General features: G+C 20.9%; 1 long non-coding RNA gene across 1 annotated transcript in view; it reads left to right on the top strand.

The window, feature by feature from the left end:
* The window catches only part of LOC145839386 (uncharacterized), a 39,200-nt gene that overhangs the window by 8,406 nt on the left and 4,083 nt on the right, over positions 1-26,711 (top strand). Inside the window, exon 4 of the long non-coding RNA XR_014370054.1 lies at positions 8,667-8,731. This is a non-coding gene — a long non-coding RNA (uncharacterized LOC145839386). The remainder of the gene's footprint in view (positions 1-8,666; positions 8,732-26,711) is intronic.

Raw genomic sequence — 26,711 nt, 5'->3', positions numbered from 1 at the left:
TTTGGTATGTTTTGAAATTATTTTTAACATATTTTGTAAAATCCTATGTCTAATTTTGATCACTATTTGTACCGTATAGTTTAGAAGGTTTCACGTAGTATTTTTAGAGTTTCAAAAATAAAAATCTTAAAACAAAGTAATTCAATTCAAAAAAAAAATTATTCTTTTAAGATATTTTAAAAGAAAAACTTAATTTTTATCCTTACAAACAGTAACAGTTTTGTCAATGAAAAATAATATTTTTGAATTATAACTCTATGCATTTAGTAAATTAGTTAATGATACTCAATGAATACCTATTCATATTAACTCAAACTATTTTTGTTCATAAGTACAACTTGAAAGGTCAAGAATTTATAAAAAAGTAATTTTCCGTTGTTGACGTAGTGAGCAAATGCGACAAAAATTTGCAACGTTCGTAAATATATAAGTATACGTTTGTTGACTATTATAAACTATTTATCTTTATCAAAAAATAGCTCATATATTTAAAAGCTGTTGCAAAAACAGCTAAAAATTAAAACGATGATAATATTTAAAACCGTTTTCAAAAATTTATCTTCTTGATATCAGTTATAGTATTTTAATACTTATAATCTAAAATCTAATTTCACATTTTTTACTCATAAAATTATATTCAAAAACGTGTTTAAAAGAATTAAGTTTTTTTTATTTACTATTAAAAGTTATTGATTTTTTAGCGCATTTAAGTTCAATTTGACTTGATGTTTTAAACTTATCTTGAACTTTCATAAGTTTTTAGAGCCTGTTTTAAAATACGATAAAGCAATTATGCTTTACATTTTTTTCTTCATTGCACTGGCTTTGGTATGTATTGAAATTATTTTTTAAAATATTTTGTAAAATCCTATGTCTAATTTTGATCACTATTTGTACCTTATAGTTTAGAACTTTCAAGGAGTATTTTTAGAATTTAAAACAAAAAAAAATCCTATAAAAATGTAATTAAATTCTAAAAAAAAATTATTCTATTTAGATATTTTAGAAGAAAAACTTATTTTTTATCTTTACAAACAGCAAAAGTTTTGTCAATGAAAAATAATAGTTTTTGAATTCTAACTCTATGCATCTAATAAATTAGTTAATGATACTCAATAAATAACTATTCATATAACTCAAACTTTTTTTCTTCATAAGTACAACTTGAAAGGTCAAGAATTTATAAAAAAGTAATTTTCCGTTGTTGACGTAGTGAGCAAATGCGACAAAAAATTGTAACGTTCGTAAATATATTAGTATGCGTTTGTTGACTATTATAAACTTTTTATCTTTATCAAAAAATAGCTCATATATTTAAAAGCTGTTGCAGAAACAGCTAAAAATTAAAACAATGATAATATTTTAAAACCGTTTTCAAAAATTTATCTTCTTGATATCAGTTATAGTATTTTAATACTTATAATCTAAAATCTAATTTCACATTTTTTACTCATAAAATTATATTCAAAAACGTCTTTAAAAGAATTAAGTTTTTTTTTTATTTACTGTTAAAAGTTATTGATTTTTTAGCGCATTTAAGTTCACTTTAACTTGTTGCTTTAAACTTATATTGAATTTTCATAAGTTTTTAGAGCCTATTTTAAAATACGATAAAGCAATTATCCTTAAGATTTTTTCTTTCATTGCACTGGCTTTGGTATGTTTTGAAATTATTTTTTAACATAATTTGTAAAATCATATGTCTAATTTTGATCACTATTTGTACCGTATAGTTTAGAACTTTCGAGTAGTATTTTTAGAGTTTCAAAAAAAAACCATAAAACAAAGTAATTCAATTCAAAAAAAAAATTATTCTTTTAAGATATTTTAGAAGAAAAACTTAATTTTTATCTTTACAAACAGCAAAAGTTTTGTCAATGAAAAATAATAGTTTTTGAATTCTAACTCTATGCATCTAATAAATTAGTTAATGATACTCAATAAATAACTATTCATATAACTCAAACTTTTTTTCTTCATAAGTACAACTTGAAAGGTCAAGAATTTATAAAAAAGTAATTTTCCGTTGTTGACGTAGTGAGCAAATGCGACAAAAATTTGCAACGTGCGTAAATATATAAGTATACGTTGTTGACTATTATAAACTATTTATTTTTTATCTAAAAGTAGCTCATATATTTAAAAGCTGTTGCAAAAACAGCTAAAAATTAAAACGTTGATAATATTTAAAACCGTTTTCAAAAATTTATCTTTTTGATATCAGTTATAGTACTTTAATACTTATAATCTAAAATCTAATTTCACATTTTTTACTCATAAAACTATATTCAAAAACGTCTTTAAAAGAATTAGGTTTTATTTTTATTTACTGTTAAAAGTTATTGATTTTTTAGCGCATTTAAGTTCACTTTAACTTGTTGCTTTAAACTTATATTGAACTTTCATAAGTTATTAGAGCCTGTTTCAAAATACGATAAAGCAATTATCCTTTACATTTTTTCTTCATTAAACTGGCTTTAGTATGTTTTGAAATTATTTTTAACATATTTTGTAAAATCCTATGTCTAATTTTGATCACTATTTGTACCGTATAGTTTAGAACTTTCACGTAGTATTTTTAGAGTTTCAATAGAAAAACCTTAAAACAAAGTAATTCAATTCAAAAAAAAATTATTCTTTTAAGATATTTTAGAAGAAAAACTTAATTTTTATCTTTACAAACAGCAAAAGTTTTGTCAATGAAAAATAATAGTTTTTGAATAATAACTCTATGCATTTAGTACACTATTTAATGATACTCAATAAATACCTATTCATATAACTCAAACTATTTTTCTTCATAAGTACAACTTGAAAGCTCAAAAGTTTATAAAAAAGTAATTTTCCGTTGTTGACGTAGTGAGCAAATGCGACAAAAATTTGCAACGTTCGTAAATATATAAGTACGTTTGTTGACTATTATAAACTATTTATCTTTATCAAAAAATAGCTCATATATTTAAAAGCTGTTGCAAAAACAGCTAAAAATTAAAACGATGATAATATTTAAAACCGTTTTCAAAAATTTATCTTCTTGATATCAGTTATAGTACTTTAATACTTATAATCTAAAATCTAATTTCACATTTTTTACTCATAAAACTTGATACAAAAACGTGTTTAAAACAATTAAGTTTTTTTTTATTTACTGTTAAAAGTTATTGATTTTTTAGCGCATTTAAGTTCACTTTAACATGTTGTTTTAAACTTATCTTGAACTTTCATAAGTTTTTAGAGCCTGTTTTAAAATACGATAAAGCAATTATCCTTTACATTTTTTCTTCATTAAACTGGCTTTAGTATGTTTTGAAATTATTTTTAACATATTTTGTAAAATCCTATGTCTAATTTTGATCTCTATTTGTACCGTTTAGTTTAAAACTTTCAAGGAGTATTTTTAGAATTTAAAACAGAAAAAAATACTTTATTCATTTTTACTCAAACTTTTTTTTCTTTATAAGTACAACTTGAAAGCTCAAGAGTTTATGAAAAATAATTTTCCATAGTTGACGTAGTTAGCAAATGCGACAAAAATTTGCAACGTTCGTAAATATACTAGTATACGTTCGTTTAGTATTATATCTTAAAAATGTCTGAAAATAGCTCATCTATTTAAAAGCTGTTGCAAAAACAGCTAAAAATTAAAACGATGATATTATTTAAAACCGTTTGCAATAATTTATCTACTTGGTATCAGTTATAGTATTTTAATATTTTATAATCTAAAATCTATTTTTACATTTTTTACTTTTAAAACTTTATTCAAAAAAGCGTTGAAAAAAGTTATTTTTTTCATTAGTGTAAAAAGTTATTGACTTTTTAGCGCATTGAATTCACTTTAACTTGTTGTTTTTAACTTATCCCTAACTCTTATAAGTTTTTAGAACCTGTTTTAAATTACGTTAAAACAATTAACCTTTGCATTTTTCGTAACATTGAACTGGCTTTGGTATGTTTTGAAAATATTTTTAACATTTTTTTAAAAATTTTATGTATACTTGTTATGTTCTTATAATACAGGGGTCGGCAGGCAGTTGGTGGTCGCGGGCCAAATTTCAAGTTTACAAAGTCTTTGCGGGCCGCAGTTTTAGTTTTAGTGACACTTGAATAGTTTTTTGGTTTTAGTTTTAGTCACACTAGAGAAAAGTTTTACTTTTATTCACCTTATCATTTTAAATTACTTTTAGCTATACATAGAATGACTATTTAAATTAAATTAAATAAAATTAGAATAAAATTCACATTGACTAATATATTTAAGTGTTAATAAACTATGTACTTTTATAAGCACTTACTAAATTTAATTTAATGCTTATGTAATTTTACATACAATTTAACTCTCTATAAAAACCAAACTTAAAAGACAATTTATTAGTTACTTTTATATATTTGTTATATTATCAACCCCTTTTTTCATATTTCTAAGAATGTTAACTTCAAAAAAAAGTTTTTGCGTGTTAAATAGTTTACTTTCATTAAAAAATTTAGTAATTAGTTAATTTAATAAAATTAATACCTGTTTGTATTATAGAAAGCTAGAACAAATTCTTTAACATAATTAATTTTCGAATCTTTAAATAAAATATCTTATTAGTAATTTGTCTTTTACATGGTTGTCACTTAAAATACAAAAATGTCTGAGTTGTATCAAACCAGCCTAAGTTCATTAAAAGTTTGAAAAGATAGTAAATCGTTGTAAATCAAGCTCAAGTACCTAGTAAAAATATCATCATCATTAAAAAGTACACAAAGTGTAAAAAAAAAAGAAAAAACTACAATTAGTAAACTACACTACAGTCATAAAAACTGTTCTGGGAATTCTAAGATTTATTTAAAGTGTTTGAAATAAAAGTCTCACACACATCTGGGTTTTCAAGCTTTTAAAATAGCCTGTTTGCGTAGCAACCCAGATAAAACAAAGTTCACAACATAAAGAAACAACAAAACTTATTAACAGTAAACAAATTACATGCCAAAAAAATATAAGTCAGCTGGAGTGGACAATTAACTTTCTTAAACATTTTTAACAAAAGTATAAAACTTAATTGAGTCATTAGCGAAGAGAAAAACCTCTTTTTTATTAAGCATTACAGCAATTCTTTATCTGCAATAAGAGTTTAATAATATTAGTTGTAAAATAAAAAACGAGCAACAAAAAAAAAAACGTTAGTTAGGAGTTATTGCGAGAAACGATAAAAAAACAAATCACCAAAGTCAGTTCCAACAAAGCACATGATTATCTTCAGTAACTACAGAAAAAAGTTGTTAAGGCAAGTTATAAAGTAGCAAAAATTATTATTAATAATGAGATACCGTTTATAATTGAAAACTTTTTTAAAGAATTTTTGTTGGCAGTAATGAAAAACTTTTGTTTATTTCTTCAATCACAACAAAAAGTCCTATTTAGGAAATGCATTAAAGTCGCATAAATCAAATTATGACTTTAATCAATATGTTAAGATGAGAGCACTGATAGAAAAACTATTGCTCATCTGAGAATTTTTATTAGAGATGTTTTTTAACTTTGACACTTTAGTATAATTTCTTGGTTTAGTTCAAACACGAAGCACAAAAATCGGTGAAATTTTACAAGTAAAGGTGCAATGCACCAAAAGTTTTGGAAATTGGAAGTACAATTCTTTCTTTTATTTTTAGTATAAAGTTTAATTAAAGTTTAAACAGTGTCTTATAAAGTATATCAATAATAAAAAACACTGTTAAGCTACTTTAGTATATTTTTTAATAAAAAAAATGTTTATTTGCTAAATTTCATGTGTCAAATCGAAATTTCACTACTTTACATGTAAAAATTGTTTGAAACTCCAGTCTTTTTCAAAAATTCTCAAATTCAAGTTTTTTTTCCAAAACTTTTAAGCATTAATTTTCAAGTTCAAAGCTTGAATTAGATATATTACAACTGAAACTAACACTTTGGGTTGAGCAAAACTTACATCATAAGTTTAATTTGCAACTCTTTTAAGTAAAAAAGCGAGCCTGAATTAACAAAAATATTCCTGATATGTTTGTATACAAAAAACAATTCTAGCCAAAAACTTATAAAATGACTTAGTTGGCCTGAGATTTGAAGTCTTCAAATAGTGATAGTCTGAGTGTGTGTCAATGTTTATAAACTATCCCAAAGTCTAATTTATATTAAATAGGTAGCTCAAAAAACAGAAAATGTGTGTATTGATATGCAAAGCACAAAAGTTAACTTAGTTTGACAAAATCAATGTTTGAAAAATGGAAATGTATACCTAACAAAAACTATATTAGTTTATGCCATATATATTGTTTTAATTGTGTCTGTACAAATTTAGATATTACATGTAGAAAAAACAAACTTAGGTATAAAATATATTGGAAAGAATATCTAAGCTATAAAGAAATGACACTTTAGTTAATTACTGTGCATTTCTTTTGTACAAAATGGAAAACATTTGCATTTAGTTTATTTGATAAATAGGTATAATATAACTAACTTATTAAATTCAAGCACTCTTTTTTCAGATAATTACTTGCTGTTATAAAATAGAAGTTATTATGAAACTCAGAAAAATATCCTGTTAGATTGCTAATCTGTCTTTTTCACATTTTTAAATTAAAGTAGCAACTTCTTCTAATTATTTCTAAATGTTATACAGAGACTTAAAACCAAACTAAACAAATTAAATCGAATTACCGAAAAAAAAATTATTTGAAATATATTTTTGCTCAGCGGGCCACTTTTACATGCTCGCGGGCCACAAAATTTTCTTTCGCGGGCCGCATTCCATTCAAAAAAATAACGTGCTCGCGGGCCGCAGATTTACCCTTCGCGGGCCGCAATTGGCCCGCGGGCCGCAGTTTGCCGACCCCTGTTATAATATGTCGAAAAAAAACTTGTAAAAAATTGTCTTTCATTTTAGTGTCATAACTGTTTATTAGTTGTTTTACGAAGTAAACCCTTAATAACTTTATTTTTACATTATTTTATGTTTCTACTTTGTTTTGTTTATCTTATAATTAACTGTTTATGCTAGACTTTTGTTTAGAGTTTACTAATGCTAATTAAGAAGATCTATCTTAATAAATTTATCTGGAAAAAAGTCACACAAACTTAATCAAACGAGTCTTGTTTAATTTTATCAAAGTATTATCTTTGAAATTTTTATATAAAGTGTAAGTGTCATATCTGTAGAAACATAAACATTATATACATAATTTAAACTTTAATCTTCTTTTATATTTTATTGACACTAATTTCATTCAAATTATAAATAACAATAAAATCATATACAAATAAAATAATTTTACCAATATTAAAGTATATTTTATGCATATGTTAAGCAAACCTTAAAACTCTACAGAATTTAGAAAATTTAACTTTTCAAACAAGTGACGTCACTTATTACTAGTTTAAACAGTAAAATATAATTAATTTATTTTTGATTTTAAAAACATAAAATAAAAAAATATTGAGTTTAATTAATTTTTCAGGTCAAAAACTTTCAAGAAAAAAAAAAAAAAAAAAGTTTATTGAGGTATAATTTAGTATACGATGAGTTTTTAAAAATAGTTTATAATCATCTTATCATTACATTCCAGTATTGTTAGTAAAACTTTATGTTATTTTTTCATTTAAAAACTGTATATCAGTCTATAATTTATGCTATATAACTGTAACTGAAAATAATCCTAAATAATAATAAGCAAAATATTTTATTTTTAAGTATTTACAACTTATATAAATTGGCAAAAATTTATACAAAATCTAAAGTTAATTTTAATGGTACAACTACTTTTTAGCTTTTTACTTTTCTATAGTTATTTTAAATAATTGGTTGCTTTTTAAAATTAAACAACAATTTTAGTGATTTAAGTATAAATCCTCTGTAAAATTTTAAGATATAGTTTTGAAAGTGTTTTATTAAATATCTGTAGTTATTTATAACTTGCTATAACATAATATTATTTGAGTTTAATATATAATTAAAATTATTATGTTATTTTTTTGGTTTGAATTATTTAAATACAATTTGGGTAGGATAAAAATGATGATTTCAAATATTTGCTTACCAGTAATTTCCATAAGCTACTAAAATGTATCATTAATAAATTTTTCTGTCAAACAAATTTATTATAGATTTAACATATCTTCTTTAATTGTTATTGAAGCTGTTACTAATTGCTGTTTTAAAAAGGATTTTGTTTCCGCAAAACCTTTTGCATTCAATGTTTCTTTTTTTTTTTTGATGTTAATTTGTTTTTTATCTAAATTTTAAACTAGCGTACAACTCTCTGCTTGACATTTTTTTTGGTAAATCATTAATGTGTAGTCATATACTTACTTGAAAAAAAAATAAAATAATATGTAGGATTATTAACCTATTATTTTAATTTTTAAATATGTTAGCAAACAACTTTAGCTACATTGTAAACATTAAAACGAAATTTAGGTTATTTAAATTTTTTATTCAAGTTTTAAACTCTCTATCTGAAATAATTTACAAAAATGTTACTCTTCAGACTTTTGTTTTTTTGACGTTTTCCGTTGTATTTATGAGTATTTACTTCTTTTTTTGTTTAAAATATCCAAACCTTGATTTTTAATAGCTTTTTACTAGAATCTTTTTGATATTTTTAACTCAGATTGTTTAATAACAATTTTACAAATAAATCTTTAGGTGTGATTGAGGAGAACAAAGCTCTCAGCTTGTGTACCTTGTATTTGAAGGTGTCAATTTAATCCGTTAGTTTAGTTTATACTTATATTACTAATAAATAAAAATTGGAACACGAAATTGTTGTAGAAAAAATCTACCAAAATTTTGAAGTATTACATATAGATTAATCTGTATAATGCACGTTATAACCATTTACAAATAATTAACTTTTTTTTAAATTTATCGCCTCTTATTTTTTTTTTGCAAATTTGAACTTAAAATTTTTCATTAGTTGTTGTTGTTGTAACTAAAGTTAACGAAATTAATCTATATTTATTTTAGTGTAATCTCTTAAAATACAGTTTTAAGATGTGTTTAATTTTTCATTAATATTAATGTTTAAAAGTTTTGACCTTTAAAAAATTTTAAACTTAAAACATATGTTTTTTTTAGAATCAAACAATAATGAGTCATATATTTGATCACGGTTTAAAACTTTTGATGTTATTGTGACAAAAATGTATTAAAAATTTTAAATAGATTGTTAAAAAAAGCTGATATTGTATTGTGTTTAAATAGTTTTAAAGTACATATAACTTTTAAAAATGTTAAAAGAAAATATACATTTTATTTTATCTAATGATCTATTTTAAAAAACAATGAATATTTGAAAATTACAAAAATGCTATATTGCAGCTAATTAAAGTGCCAAAGCAAAAATTTATCACCATTACTTAAAATTAGTATTTTTTTAAGTAGTTTTTGCTTAATTGCTTCTGTTGGTATTCTTTTTTTTATGGCGCTTGCAACGAGCGTTTTAAAATAAACACTCTTCTTTAAAAGCGTTACCTTTAAGACCTAATTATACTTTATTGTATATTATCTTAGTTAAAACTACATATTAATTTCAAAATATTTTATTTATATAGCTGTTTAAAACAGCGACTTTATTTTTTTATTTTGAACTTTTTTAAAATATCTGTAACATTTTTTAATACAAACTTTTGTTGCTTTTAATTTTACACAATTTTTCTAATGAACTTTCAAAAAGTACAGCGTGTACAGTTGTTATCTAATTAAATTTTCTAACTTAACTATTTAAAAACAAATTTAATACATTTAGATTAAAATGACAACCCAGCAAGATTTATTTTGACTCAGATTCTTTTGGTACTATTTAAAAGGTTTGAAATTTAGGCTTGACATAATTTTTAATTTTTATAAATTGTTTTTAAAAGAATTATGAAAGTTTAAATGTTATATCTCTTTATAACAAAGTTGGCTTTAACATATTGAAGTTAGTTATTTTGTGGAAAAACATTTTGAATTAAACTTTTAAGTTTTTTTGAAAGTGCAAACTAAAAAACTATAACGTTAAAATGCGCTATCATATTATATATATTTAATTACGTTTAATTTCTTCAAGCAAAGTTGTGTTTTAATTTCATTTATCTTTATAAGAATATCAATTTTTTTATTTCTAATCATATAATATTTTATAAAAAATAAGCAATTTAGTATTTTTCATAATTGCTTATTGTTGTTTAGGGATATTATTAAAGTTTAATTTTTTAGGAAGACAAAATTTAAGGTTCTTGTCTTTTCTATTTTCATGAAAACTTTTGCTAAAACAAAACTGTTTTAATTTACAAATATTGCAACTTAAAGTCAATGCCCTTTAACTAATTATGATCATTAACGAAAAAGTTTATACTTTTTGGTCCGTTCGAGTCTTTTTTGCTGGTATTGTTATTTGTATGTATAACAATTTTTGTAATGAACATCTCAGTTTAAGTTAAAGCAAATGTGATTTCACAAGTCTGAAAGTTTTCCTGTTTGAAATTTTTAGTGATTTAGTAATCCAGTAGACTTGAACTTGACATATAAAATTTTTTAGTGAAGTCACAAAATTATCCAGTTTATTGAGATTAAAACGCTTGAAATCAAAAATTTTCTGCTTGTTTTGCAGTATAAGTATAACCATTTTTGAGATTGTATTTACAAGTTATTGTTGAAGCAAACGTGTTTTATAACTGTTAAATATTTTCTTGTCTGAAACGTTCAGTTACGTAGTAAACTTGAACTTGAAATCAACAATTTTTAAGTGACTTCATGAGTAAAACCGGTTTACTGTGATTTGTGGTAAACTACTTAAAATCAAAAAATTTAATGTTGTCAGTCAACTTTTTTTTTAATAATACTGAAGCAAAATACTTTTGTACCTATTAAAAGTCAATTTAATTTTCTTTTGTTTTTAAAGACCCTTTTAAAGCGTCTAGCTACATTTAAATAGTACACTGATTACAAAAATTATTATTTTCATTTAACATGTCATTACAATTATAAGTAACGTCACAAGTTTAGCCAGCTTGATATGATCTGTGGCAAAATAATAAGTTTCGAATATTAATTTGTTTATTTTGTCTTGTTGCAAAAAATTAATTTGAAATCTTTATTAAAAAAAAAATCAAAGTTTTTAGAAAAATTTACTTAAATTAGATTTGATTACAATTGTCTGTTTTATTTGCACAAATACTATAGTGTTTTTTTTCTCTTTTAATTAGGTGTTTGTTGGTTTTATTAATTATATAAGCATGTTGTAGGAATTGGTAATTTAGTCCAAATTATGAAAGAAAATGTTCTTAGTGGAATATAAAAAATAATTTAAATAATCCATTTTTATGTTATATGTAACAATTTATTTGTTAAATATTTTTATTTTTGTTTATTACAAAATTAGATATATAGAAATTAATAATCATTCTGTAGTAATGATATTTCTTTTTAAAAATAATTTAATATAAGTGTACTTTACTTATTCTAGTTACGTTAAAGCGTGTATATTTACTTTATAAACATAAGAAGTTATCTTGTATTATTAGATATACTTCGTTTATTTTCTAATTAAAATTACTTTTATTTAGTCAATTATTTTACTGAATAAAAAAAATCTACGAATAAAAAAACCTTTTTTATTCCGAGAATTTTATTGCAATTTAAACTGCTAATAGTTTTACTTCTATTTAAACTATAATTGGAAAACTATTTGCTGAAAACAAACTAATTGTATTAATTACGAAAAAGGATAGAAACAAGTTTTCATTAACTAAAGTTTTATTTTTTATCTTTGAAATTATGTATTTTGATAATGAAAATATTAAAAATTCTCTCTCAGTTTTATTTAATCACTATGAAAATTGAAATACAACTTTGATACTTAGTTTGTAAATTATTAGTTGCAACTTTTATTGCTGCTATTTCTATAAAAGTAATTCTTAAGTAAAAATAGGCTGAATAAAGAAAGAACAATTTCAATAACTGCAAAAAAAATACGGCAATTTTTACTGCCAAACTTTGAATTTAAACTTGAAAATTGTTTAGTAAAATTAATTTAATTAATCCGCTCGCACATTTGTAAGATTTTTGTGACGTCAATAAGTTCCAATGAACAATAACTTCGTTTAAAAAAAGTAATTCAGTCTTTTAATAATAACTTATGATATGTTAAAACATACATTTCTTTTAGTTTTTACAGCGCTTATTATAAAGCGTTTTTTTAATATTCTTGTTACTCTACATTACTTAAGATTTTTATTTTTACTTAATTTTAACTTAATTTGCTTCAAATTTTGGTTTATATATAGTTTTTCTAAATTGAAAAAAAAATGTTTGTATTGATTTTTTAACTTAAAATTTTAAAAAGGTTAATAGCGTTTTACCTATAGTTTTGAAAAACTAAGATTTAATTATAAGATCTAATTAAGTATAAAAGTACAGTGAAAATTAGTTTAATTTTGTAAAAATAGTTCGACAGAAAAAAAAAAAATGTACATCTGAATAAATGTTTCTTTTATTTATGTCAATCGCAATAAAATTAAATTTCAAGTATTGTGAGTAAAGAGTAAAAAAATTTTTTGTTTTATTTTTAATTATATTGTCAAAAACTAAACAAAAGTAATAATATAATAGTCTTTTTTTGTTTATATTATATAAAACCCAATAATTTTTTACATCTAAAAATAAAATGTTTTTATTAGAAGTCTTTACTTTAAAACAAAAAAAAAACTTTAAGGTTAATTAATTTAAAATATAACATAACATAGTGTTTTCCTTTTACTTTAGTTTTACTAAATTAGTTATTGAAATTAACTTAAGAAATTTTATAAACTTAATAAATTTCTTTTAAAATGCATTGAAACTGAACATTGCAAGATAAATTTTACTTTTAAGTGTTTTAACTTTCTTACCTTTTTTTTTGCTTTTGGTTTGTTTTAATAGCTTGTTTAAAAATTTTACTTAGATAAAATCGTTATATTTAGTTGAAATTTTTTTTTAAATTTTTTTATGTTAATAGTTACTGATACTAATTTTTAGTTTATTGATATCTTAATTACATTTTTAAACTTGTTTAAACAATTCTAAAAGTAAAATTGTTGGTATATAATTTTATAATACTTTTTTATAAAAAACTTGGATTAACTTATTGAAAAGTTCAATATAATAATTTAATAATAAATAATACTATTTACGTGGTGAAACAACAGTTGAATATTTTAGTTTTATTTTCTTATTAAATCTGATACTTAAAATTTTTAAAAACTAAGTCAAACTAACTAATAAATAATCGCAAGTTTTATTTTGTTTCGTATTTGAACTTTCCAGCGAATGGTCTAATAATTTAGTTAAATATTTATATCGCAAAATTATTATTTATTAAGTGCATACTTATTAGAATAACTTGCAGCTTAAAGTAGCAAATTGTCGTTTTCACCGAAGTTGATCAAGAAATTACTAGTATTTACTTATTTTAAAAGTTTATCAATTGATCAAAGTTATTCATAATTTTTCACCGCAAAAGTGGCTAAAAATTGTTGGAATATTTACAACTTTGAATCTCTATTCATCTGCGTTTATTATAAAAAAGCAGCAAAAAATTGTTAATTAAGACTAAATAATAAATATATTTAAAATAGATATGTTGAAACTCTTGTAAAAATTGAAACTTAGATTATAGTATTTTTTGGAATTATTTGTTTTAGAATTTAATATATAATTGAAATTTTTGAAAGGTTTTAATAATAAATTACTATAAAAACAATATCGAGGTATAATTAAAGAACTCGAAATCCTTGTTACTTTAAATTTATTGCATCTTTTTCTATGATGTCATTTAAATCCGATTTGTATTAATAGTATTAACTATCAAAAATAACTTATAAATCAAAATGTATTTTAGTTTTTTGAACAATATTGTCAAAAACTGCTCTTAATAAATTTTTGAACATTATACTTAAGTTTTTTCTGTACCATGTAATTTACAATGTTTGTTAGTTATAGTTTTTACAATAAAAACTATTTTTAAAACTTGATATGTCATTGTATTAAATTTTATGTATTTGCTGAGTTACGTATGTATATTGTTAAAAACCTTCTTTAAATAAGAATAATAATAAAATTAATAATGTTAGTAATAATAATAGAAAAAATTATAATAATAATGATAATCATAATATTATTATTAATAATCATAATAATAGTAGTAATAATAATAGTAAAGATAATAATATTAACAATAATTATAACCATCACAATAATAACAATAATAAAAACAATAACAATAATAATATTATTTATAATAAAAATCAAAATATTTTAAAAAGTTATAGTAATATACATGTAGTACATAAATTTAGATGATTTTTTCTGATACTAATAATTTCTTTAGCCACCTACTGACGTCACAAAAATTGAAACGCAAACAGTTTCTTTTAAGTTAACTACATATTTAATTGTATTTAAAGCATAAATAAACGTAACATTTTTGCCACAGAAGTCATATTTGAGACCGTTGTAAAAACGGTGTGTTTAATAAATAATTTAAGTAAATGTTTGCTATATATGTCTACCGTGTTTAATACTTAAGGTATATTTTATATAAAATGATACTATATTATTTTTAAAGTACTTTATTTTCAATATTGAATACTTAAATAATTAACAAACGCTAGAAAACTTAATAATTTTAAAATAAATGAACGTACATTTTAGTAGTGGTGTTAACTACCTTTTAAGTTAAGTTTAGCTGAATAGCTGTTAATATAAAGAATAATTGATTAAGTTAAATATATGATATATTAGTCATATATTTCTTTTCCTATCAAATATAAAAAAGTTACACACTAAATTTTCGAATGATATGGCTATTGTAAAAAAAAGTGTTCATAAACTTATCTTTAAGCAAAATCCTAACACTTAAAATTAACTAATGTAATATGTTTAATGTTTTGTTTATTTAAGTATTGGTAACACTGCATAAACATTAACTTGAGTTTAACATTTTAGAGGCCTAGGTTTTTTATGTTTTATGTTTTCAAATTAAAACTACAAATAATTCATTTAACTGCAGCTACTTAGTTGCAGCAACACCTAAATAACGTAACATAAAATTTTGGGCAGATTTCTAGCTAAATCATTAATTACAAAAAAGTGTGGAAATAAGTTTTCATTAACTTAAGGTTTTTTCTCATCCTTTAAGTTATGTATTTTGATAACAAAAATATTAAAATTTTTCTCTGAGTTTTTTTTAATCACTATGAAAACTAAAATACAATTTTGATATTGAGTTTGTAAATTATTAGTTGCAACTTTTATTGCTGCTATTTATATAAAAGTAGTTCTTGAGTAAAAATAGGCTGAATAAAGAAAGAACAATTTCAATAACTGCAAAAAAATTGCGGCAATTTTTACTGCCAAAAACTTGAAAATTGTTTAGTAAAACTAATTTAATTAATTCTGCTCGCACAATTGTGAGATTTTTGTGACGTCATTTAAGTTCCAATAAACAATAACTTTGTTTAAATAAAAATGCATTTCAGTCTTTTCAAAATAACTTATGATATGTTCAAACGCCCATTTCCTTCTGTTTTTACAGCGCTTAATATGAAGCGTTTTTTAATATTCCTTGTTACTCTCTATTACTTAAGATTTTTATTTTTACTTAATTTTAACTTAATTTGCTTCCAATTTAGGTTTCTATAAATATAGTTTTTCTAAATTGAAAAAAAAGATGTCTATATTGATCTTTTAACTTTAAATTTTGAGGAGGTTAATAGCATTTTAACTTATAGTTTCAAAAGCTAAAATTTAACTGTAAAATATATTTGAGTATAAATGTACAGTGAAAACTAATTTAGTTTTGTAAGAATAGTTAAAGAAAAATAAAGTAAATCAGAATAAATGTTTCTTTTTTTATGTCATTTGCATCAAAATTAAGTTTCAGTTATTGAAGTAAAAAGTGAAAAAAAAATCTGTTTTTTTTTGTAATATATTTTCAAAAACTACACAAAAAGTATAATTAATATAATTATTTTATGTTTCTATTATATATAGCAAAAAATTTTTTTATGTTTTTTTATTAAAAATCATTACTGTTAAAATAAAATAAAAAACTTTAAAATATAATTAACAGTCTTTTGAAAATATAACATAATATAAAGTTTATCTTTTACTTTAGTTTTACTGAATTAGTTGTTGAAATTAATTTAAGAAAATTTTATAAACTTAATAAGTTCCAGCGAATGGTCTAATAAATTAGTTAAATATTTATATCGCAAAATTATTATTTTTTAAGTGCATACTTCTTAGAATAACTTGCAGCTTAAAGTAGCAAATTGTCGTTTTCACCGAAGTTGATCAAAAAATTACTAATATTTACTTATTTTAAATGTTATCAATTGACCGAAGTTATTCCAAATTTTTCACCGCAAAAGTGGCTAAAAATTGTTAGTATATTTACAACTTTGAATCTCTATTCCTCTGCGTTTATTATAAAAAAGCAACAAAATATTGTTAATTAAGACTAAAAAATAAATATATTTTAAAGAGATATGTTGAAACTCTTGTAGAAATTGAAACTTTGATAATAGTATTTTTTGGAATTATTTGTTTTAGAATTTAAGATACAATTGAAATTTTTTAAAGCTTTTAATAATAAATAACTATAAAAACAATATCGAGGTATAATTAAAGAACTCGAAATCCTTGTTGGTTAATTTATTGCATCTTTTCCTATGATGTCATTTGAATCCGATTTGTAGTAATAGTATTAACTATCAAAAATAAATTATATATCAAAGTGTATTTTAATTTTTTGAACATTATTGTCAAAAATAATAATTTTAAACAAAAACAAATCTTAATAATTTTTTGAATATTATACTTAAGTTTTTCTGTACCATGTAATATACAATGTTTGTTAGTTATAGTTATTACAATAAAAACTATTTTTAAATCTTGTTATGTCATTGTATTAAATTTTATGTATTTGCTGAGTTGCGTATGTATATTGTTAAAAACCTTCTTTAAATAAAAATAATAATAAAATTAATAATGTAATTAATAATAATAATAATAAAAATAATAATAATAATAGTAATGATGATCATATATTATTATTTATAATCATAATAATAGTAGTAATAATAATAATAGTAAATATAATAATATTAATAATAACTATAACAATCACAATAATAACAATAATAAAAACAATAACAATAATAATATTATTTATAATAAAAATCAAAGTATTTAAAAAAATTATATTAATATACTTGTAGTAGATAAACTTAGATGATTTTTTCTGATACTAATAATTTCTTTAGCCACCTACTGACGTCACAGCAATTGAAACGCAAACGGTATCTTCTAAGTTAACTATATATTTAATTGTATTTAAAGCATAAATAAACGTAACATTTTTGCCACAGAAGTCATATTTGAGACCGTTGTAAAAACGGTGTGTAAAATAAATAATTTAAGTAAAAAACTTTTGCTATAGATGTCCATTGTGTTTAAAACTTAAGGTATATTTTATATAAAATGATACTATATTATTTTTATAGTATTTTATTTTCAATATTGAATACTTAAATAATTAACAAACGCTAAGAAAACTTAATAATTTAAAAATAAATGAACATACATTTTAGTAGTGATTTTAACTAACTTTTAAGTTAAGTTTAGCTCAATAACTGTTAATTTTATAAATAGTTGATTAAGTTAAATTTATGTTATATTAATTATATATTTCTTTTCATATTAAACATAAAAAGGTGACACACTAAATTTTCGAATGATATGGCTATTGTAAAAAAATAAGTATTCATAAGCTTAACTTTAAGCAAAATATTAACACTTAAAATTAACTAATGTAATATGTTTAAAGTTTTGTTTATTTAAGTATTGGTAACACTGCATAAACATTAACTTGAGTTTAACATTTTAGAGACCTAGACTTTATATGATTTCTGTCATCAAATAAAAAAAAACAAATATTTAATTATTTTGCAGCTACTTAGTTGCAGCAACACCTAAATGACGTCACAAAAAATTTGGGCAGATTTCTAACTAAATTCATTAATTAACAACAATTGTAGAAATAAGTCTTTATTAAATATTTTTTTTTCTCATCCTTGAAGTTATGTATTTTATAATGAAAATTTTAAAAATTAAATTTTCTTTCAGTTTTATTTAATCACTATGAAAACTGAAATACAATTTTGATACTTAGTTTGTAAATTATTAGTTTCAACTTTAATTGCTGCTATTTATATAAAAGTAATTCTTGAGTAAAAATAGGCTGAATAAAGAAAGTACAATTTCAATAACTGCACAAAAAATTGCTGCATGTTTTACTGTCAAACTTTGTAGTTAAACTTAAAAATTATTTAGCAAAAATAATTTAATTAATTCTGCTCGCACATTTGTAAGATTTTTGTGACGTCATTGAAGTTCAAATGAACAATAACTTCGTTTAAATAAAAATGCATTTCAGTCTTTTAATCGTAACTTATGATATGTTCAAACTCACATCTCCTTCTGTTTTTACAGCGCTTATTACAAAGCGTTTTTCAAATATTACTCGTTACTCTATAATACTTAAGATATTTATTTTAACTTAATTTTCTTTAAATTTTGTTTTTTTTATAAATTTTTCAAGTTAAAAAAAAAGTATATATTGATTATTTAACTTACAATTTTGAGGAGGTTTATAGCATTTTAATCTATTGTTTCAAAAGCTGAAATTTAACTGTAAAATAAATTTGAGTATAAAACTATAGTTAAAGTTAATTTAGTTATGTGAGCATAGTTTAACAGAAAATAAAAAGTTAATCAGAGTAATTTTTTATTTTTTATGTCAATCGCATCAAAATTAAGTATCAGTTATTGTGAGTAAACAGTAAAAAATATATTTTTGTTTTATTTTTGTATTGTATTTTCAAAAACAAAGTATTAATATTATAATTATTTTTTTGTTTGTACCATATAAAAGCAAATATTTTTTTTACATTCAGAATTAAATATTTTCATTTTAAGTCTTAACTATTAAAACAAAGAAAAACTTTTTTTATTTAATTATAATAATAATGATAATAATAATGATAAAAATAATAATAATAATAACAGTAATAATAATAATAATAATAATAATAATAATAAAAATAATAATAATAATAATAATAATAATAATAATAATAATAATAATAATAATAATGATAATGATAATGATAATGATAATGATAATGATAATGATAATAATAATAATAATAATGATAATGATAATGATAATGATAATGATAATGATAATGATACTGATAATGATAATGATAATGATAATGATAATGATAATGATAATAATAATAATAATAATAATAACTATAACTATAACTATAACTATAACAATAAAAATAACAATAACAATAACAATAACAATAAGAATAAGAATAAGAATAATAACAATAATAATAGTAAAAATAATAATACTAATAATAATTATAACAATCACTATATTAACAATAATAAAAACAATAACAATAATAATATAATTAATAACAAAAATCAAAATATTTAAAAAGTTATAGTAATATACATATAGTATATAAATTAAGATTATTTTTTCTGATCCTAATAGTTATTTTAGCATCCTACTGACGTCACACTAATTTAAACGCAAATGGTTGCTTATAAATTAACTATATATCGAATTGTAATATGCATTGACGAAAGTGACATTTTTTCCACAGAAATCATATTAGAGACCGTTGTAAAAACGGTGTGTATAATAAATAATCATAATTAAAACTTTTGCTATATATGTCTAACTCGTTTAATACATAAAGTTTATTTTATATAAAGTGGTATTTTATAATTTTTTATAGTTTTTTATTTTCAATATTGAAAACTTAAACTAATTAATAAACACTAGAAAACAAACTATTTTTTAATAAATGAACGTACATTTTAGTAGTCATGTCAACTAGCTTTTAAGTTAAGTTTAGCTCAATAGCTCTTAAAATTATGAATAGTTAATTAAGTTAAATTTATGCTATGTTAATCATATATTTCTTTTTATATTTATCATAAAAAAGTCACACACTACTATTCCGAATGATATGGCTATTGTAAAAAAAAAGTATTGATAAACTTAACTTTAAGCAAAATTTTAACACTTAAAATAATAGTAATAATAATAATAATAGTAAATATAATAATACTAATAATAACTATAACAATCACTAAAATAACAATAAGAAAAACAATAACAATAATAATATTATTAATAACAAAAATCAAAATATTTTAAAAAGTTATAGTAATATACATATAGTTATAGTAGATAAATTAAGATGATTTTTTTTGATCCTAATAATTTCTTTAGCATCCTACTGACGTCACAGTAATTTAAACGCAAATGGTTTCTTATAAGTTAACTATATATCTAGTTGTAATATGCATTGACGAAAGTGACATTTTTCCCACACAAATCACTATTGAGACCTTTGTAAAAACGGTGTGTATAATAAATAATCATAATTAAAACTTTTGCTATATATGTCTAACTCGTTTAAAACATAATGTTTATTTTATATAAAGTGGTACTTTATTAATTTTTTATAGTTTTTTATTTTCAATATTGAAAACTTAAACTAATTAATAAACGCTAGAAAACTATCTAATTTTTAAATAAATGAACGTACATTTTAGTAGTGATGTAAACTAGCTTTTAAGTTAAGTTTAGCTCAATAGCTCTTAAAATTATGAATAGGTGATTAAGTTAAATTTATGCTATGTTAATCATATATTTCTTTTCATATTTATCATAAAAAAGTGACACACTACTATTCCGAATGATATGGCTATTGTAAAAAAAAAGTATTGATAAACTTAACTTTAAGCAAAATTTTAACACTTAAAATTAACTAATGTTATATGTTAAATGTTTTGTTTATTCCAGTATTGGTTACTTTCTATAAACATAAACTTGAGTTAAAGATTTTAGTGGTCTAGAACACCATTTATGTTATTTTGCTTTTAAATCAAAAATACAAAATTTTCATTTTTTTGCAACTACTTAGTTGCAGCAACACCTAAATGACGTCAAATTAATTTTTTGGAGATTTCTAGCTAATTTCATTAATTACCAAATAGTGTAGAAATAAGTTTTTATTAACTAAGCTTTTTTTACTTTAAGTTATGTTTTTTAACAATAAAACTATTAAAAACTTTCTCTCAGTTTTTTTTTTATCACTATGATAGCTGAAATACAACTTTGATATTTAGTTTGTAAGTTATTAGTTGCAACTTTTACTGCTGCTATTTATATAAAAGTAATTCTTGAGTAAAAATAGCCTAAATAAAGAAAGTAGAATTTCAATAACTGCACAAAAAATTGCGGCAACTTTTACTGTCAAACTTTGAAATTAAACTTTAAAATTATTTTGCTAAAATAATTCAATTAATTCTGCTCGCACATTTGTAAGATTTTTGTGACGTCGTTAAAGTTCCAATGAACAATAACTTCGTTTAAATAAAAAGCATTTCAGTTTTTTAACAATATCTTTTAATATGTTCAAACGCACATTTCCTTTGTTTATACAACGCTGATTATAAATTGTTCTTAAATATTCCTTGTTACTCTATATTACTTAAGATATTTATTTTAACTTAATTTGCTTTAATTTTAGGTTATTATAAAAATTCTTGAAGTTGAGAAAAAAGAATATAATGAATTTAAATCAGAAAACTTATAGGAGGTTGATAGCATTTAAACCTATAATTTTCAATAGCAAGACTTAACTGTAAAGTATGTTTAATTATAAAAGTACAGTGAAAATTAGTTTAGTTTAGTAAGTAAAATTAATCAGAAAATTATTACATCAAAATAAATGTTTTTTTTATGTCAATTGCACCAAAATTAAATGTCAGTTGTTGTGCATATACAGTAAAAACAAAAATATTTGTTTTAATTTGAATTATATTGTCAAAAACTACACAAAAAGTATAAATATTATAATTATTTTGTATTTGTTCCATATAAAACCCAACATTTTTCTAAATAAATTAACAGACTTTTGATAATATAACATAACATAAAGTTTCTCTTTTAATTTATTTTACTGAATTCGTTATTGAAATTAGTTTAAGAAAATTCAATAAACTTAACAAATTTCTTTTAAAATGCAAACAGAACATTGCAAGATGAATTTTACTTTTAAATGTTTTTAATTTTCTTACCATTTTTTTTGCTTTTTTTTTGTTTTTATAACTTTTTTAACTATTTTCCTTAGAAAAAACATTTATAATTAGTTGTCATTTTTTATTTAAACTTGTTTATATTAATAGTTACTAATACCAATTTTCAGCTCCTTTATATCATAACTATATGTTAAAACTTACTTAAACAATTCTAAAAGTATAATTGTTATCAAATAAAAAAGTTTTTTATAATAAAAACTGTATTAACTTCTTAAAAAGTTTCATATAATAAGTTAATAAGAAATAATACTAGTTCCGTGGTGAAACAACAGCTGTATATTTTAGTTTTCTTTTCTTTTTAAATCTGGAACTTAAACTTTTTGAAAACTAAGTTAAACTAACTGATAAATAATCGCAAATTTTATTTTGTTTTGTATTTGAACTTTCCAGCGAATGCTCTAATAACTTCGTTAAACAATTATTTCATAAAATTATTATTTATAAAGTGCATACTTATTAAAATATTCGCAGCTTAAAGTAGTAAGCTGTTGTTTTTATCGAAGTTGTTTAAAAAAATATTAGTTTTTACATATTTTATTAGTTTATCAATTGACCGATGTTATTCCAATTGTTTTTGGTCTCCGCAAAAGTGTCTAAAAATTTATAGAAAATTTACTTCTTTGAATCTCTATTCCTCTTTGTTTATTATAAAAAAGAAGCAAGAAATTGTTAAGTAAGACTGAGAAATAAAAATATTTTAAAGAGATATGTTGAAACTCTTGTTAAAAATGAAACTTTGATATTTGTATTTTTTGGAATTATATGTTTTAGGATTTAAGATATAATTGTGATTTTAAAAAGCTTATAATTATTATTAACTATAAGAACAATATCGAGGTATAATTAAAAAATTCAAAATTCTTGTTACTTCAAATTTCTTGCAACTTTTTCTATGGTGTAATTTGAATCTGATTTGTAGTAATAGTTTTTACTAACAAAAATAAGTTATAAATCAAGATGTATTTTAATTTTTTATTAACATAATTGTCAAAAACTGTACTAGATAAATTTTAAAATATTTTACTTAATACTAAAGTTTTCTCTGTACCATATATTATACGATATTTTTAGTTATAGTTTTTACAATATTAATTATTTTTAAATGTTGTTATGTAATTGTTTAAAATTGTATGTATTTGTTAAGTTACGTTTGTATATTGTTAAAAACCTTGAATGTAATATTAATGACAATAACAATAATAATAACAATAATAATAATACTAATAGTAATAATAATAATAATAATAATAATAATAATAATAATAATAATAATAATAATAATAATAATAATAATAATAATAATAATAATAATAATAATAATAATAATAGTAATAATAATAATAATAATAATAATAATAATAATAATAATAATAATAATAATAATAATAATAATAATAATAATAATAATAATAATAATAATAATAATAATAATAATAATAATAATAATAATAATAATAATAATAATAATAATAATAATAATAATAATAATAATAATTTTAATAATAATAATAATAATAACAATAACAATAACAATAACAATAATAATAATAATAATAATAATAATAATAATAATAATAATAATAATAACAATAATAATAATAATAATAATAATAATAATAATAATAATAATAATAATAATAAAAAAAATAATAATAATAGTAATAGTAATAATAATAACAATAACAATAACAATAACAATAATAATAATAATAATAATAATAATAATAATATAAAAAATAATAATAAAAATAATAATAATAATAATAATAAAAATAATAATACTAATAATAATAATAATAATAATAATAATAATAATAATAATAATAATAATAATAATAATACTAACAATAACTATAACAATCACTAAAATAACAATAAGAAAAGCAATAACAATAATAATATTATTAATAACAAAAATCAAAATATTTTAAAAAGTTATAGTAATATACATATAGTAGATAAATTAAGATGATTTTTTTTGATCCTAATAATTTCGTTAGCATCCTACTGACGTCACAGTAATTTAAACGCTAATGGTTTCTTATAAGTTAACTATATATCTAGTTGTAATATGCATTGACGAAAGTGACATTTTTCCCACAGAAATCATATTTGAGACCTTTGTAAAAACGTTGTGTATAATAAATAATCATAATTAAAACTTTTTCTATATATGTCTAACTCGTTTAAAACATAATGTTTATTTTATATAATGTGGTACTTTATTAATTTTTTATAGTTTTTTATTTTCAATATTGAAAACTTAAACTAATTAATAAACGCTAGAAAACTATCTAATTTTTAAATAAATGAACGTACATTTTAGTAGTGATGTCAACTAGCTTTTAAGTTAAGTTTAGCTCAATAGCTCTTAAAATTATGAATAGGTGATTAAGTTAAATTTATGCTATGTTAATCATATATTTCTTTTTATATTTATCATAAAAAAATGACACACTACTACTCCGAATGATATGGCTATTGTAAAAAAAGAATATTGATAAAATTAACTTTAAGCAAAATTTTAACACTTAAAATTAACTAATGTTATATGTTAAATGTTTTGTTTATTCCAGTATTGGTTACATTCTATAAACATAAACTTGAGTTAAAGATTTTAGTGGTCTAGAACACCATTTATGTTTTTTGCTTTTAAATCAAAAATACAAAATTTTCATTGTTTTGCAACTACTTAGTTGCAGCAACACCTAAATGACGTCAAATTAATTTTTTGGAGATTTCTAGCTAATTTCATTAATTACCAAATAGTGTAGAAATAAGTTTTTATTAACTAAGCTTTTTTTTACTTTAAGTTATGTTTTTTAACAATAAAACTATTAAAAATTTTCTCTCAGTTTTTTTTTATCACTATGATAGCTGAAATACAACTTTGATACTTAGTTTGTAAGTTATTAGTTGCAACTTTTACTGCTGCTATTTATATAAAAGTAATTCTTGAGTAAAAATAGCCTAAATAAAGAAAGTAATATTTCAATAACTGCACAAAAAATTGCGGCAACTTTTACTGTCAAACTTTGAAATTAAACTTTAAAATTATTTTGCTAAAATAATTCAATTAATTTTGCTCGCACATTTGTAAGATTTTTGTGACGTCGTTAAAGTTCCAATGAACAATATTTCGTTTAAATAAAAAGCATTTCAGTTTTTTAACAATATCTTTCGATATGTTCAAACGCACATTTCCTTTGTTTATACAACGCTGATTATAAATTGTTCTTAAATATTCCTTGTTACTCTATATTACTTAAGATATTTATTTTAACTTAATTTGCTTTAATTTTAGGTTATTATAAAAATTCTTGAAGTTGAGAAAAAAGAATATAATGAATTTAAATCAGAAAACTTATAGGAGGTTGATAGCATTTAAATCTATAATTTTCAATAGCAAGACTTAACTGTAAAGTATGTTTAATTATAAAAGTACAGTGAAAATTAGTTTAGTTTAGTAAGTAAAATTAATCAGAAAATTATTACATCAAAATAAATGTTTTTTTTATGTCAATTGCACCAAAATTAAATGTCAGTTGTTGTGCATATACAGTAAAAACAAAAATATTTGTTTTAATTTGAATTATATTGTCAAAAACTACACAAAAAGTATAAATATTATAATTATTTTGTATTTGTTCCATATAAAACCCAACATTTTTCTAAATAAATTAACAGACTTTTGATAATATAACATAACATAAAGTTTCTCTTTTAATTTATTTTACTGAATTCGTTATTGAAATTAGTTTAAGAAAATTCAATAAACTTAACAAATTTCTTTTAAAATGCAAACAGGACATTGCAAGATGAATTTTACTTTTAAATGTTTTTAATTTTCTTACCATTTTTTTGCTTTTTTTTTGTTTTTATAACTTTTTTAACTATTTTCCTTAGAAAAAACATTTATAATTAGTTGTCATTTTTTATTTAAACTTGTTTATATTAATAGTTACTAATACCAATTTTCAGCTCCTTTATATCATAACTATATGTTAAAACTTACTTAAACAATTCTAAAAGTATAATTGTTATCAAATAAAAAAGTTTTTTATAATAAAAACTGTATTAACTTCTTAAAAAGTTCCATATAATAAGTTAATAAGAAATAATACTAGTTCCGTGGTGAAACAACAGCTGTATATTTTAGTTTTCTTTTCTTTTTAAATCTGGAACTTAAACTTTTTGAAAACTAAGTTAAACTAACTGATAAATAATCGCAAATTTTATTTTGTTTTGTATTTGAACTTTCCAGCGAATGCTCTAATAACTTCGTTAAACAATTATATCATAAAATTATTATTTATAAAGTGCATACTTATTAAAATATTCGCAGCTTAAAGTAGTAAGCTGTTGTTTTTATCGAAGTTGTTTAAAAAAATATTAGTTTTTACATATTTTATTAGTTTATCAATTGACCGATGTTATTCCAATTGTTTTTGGTCTCCGCAAAAGTGTCTA

This window comes from Thalia democratica, chromosome 6 (genome assembly GCF_965202585.1).
Source record: "Thalia democratica chromosome 6, ktThaDemo2.hap1.1, whole genome shotgun sequence".
Lineage (NCBI taxonomy): Eukaryota > Metazoa > Chordata > Thaliacea > Salpida > Salpidae > Thalia > Thalia democratica.
This window is presented reverse-complemented; position numbering and strand designations above follow the sequence as displayed.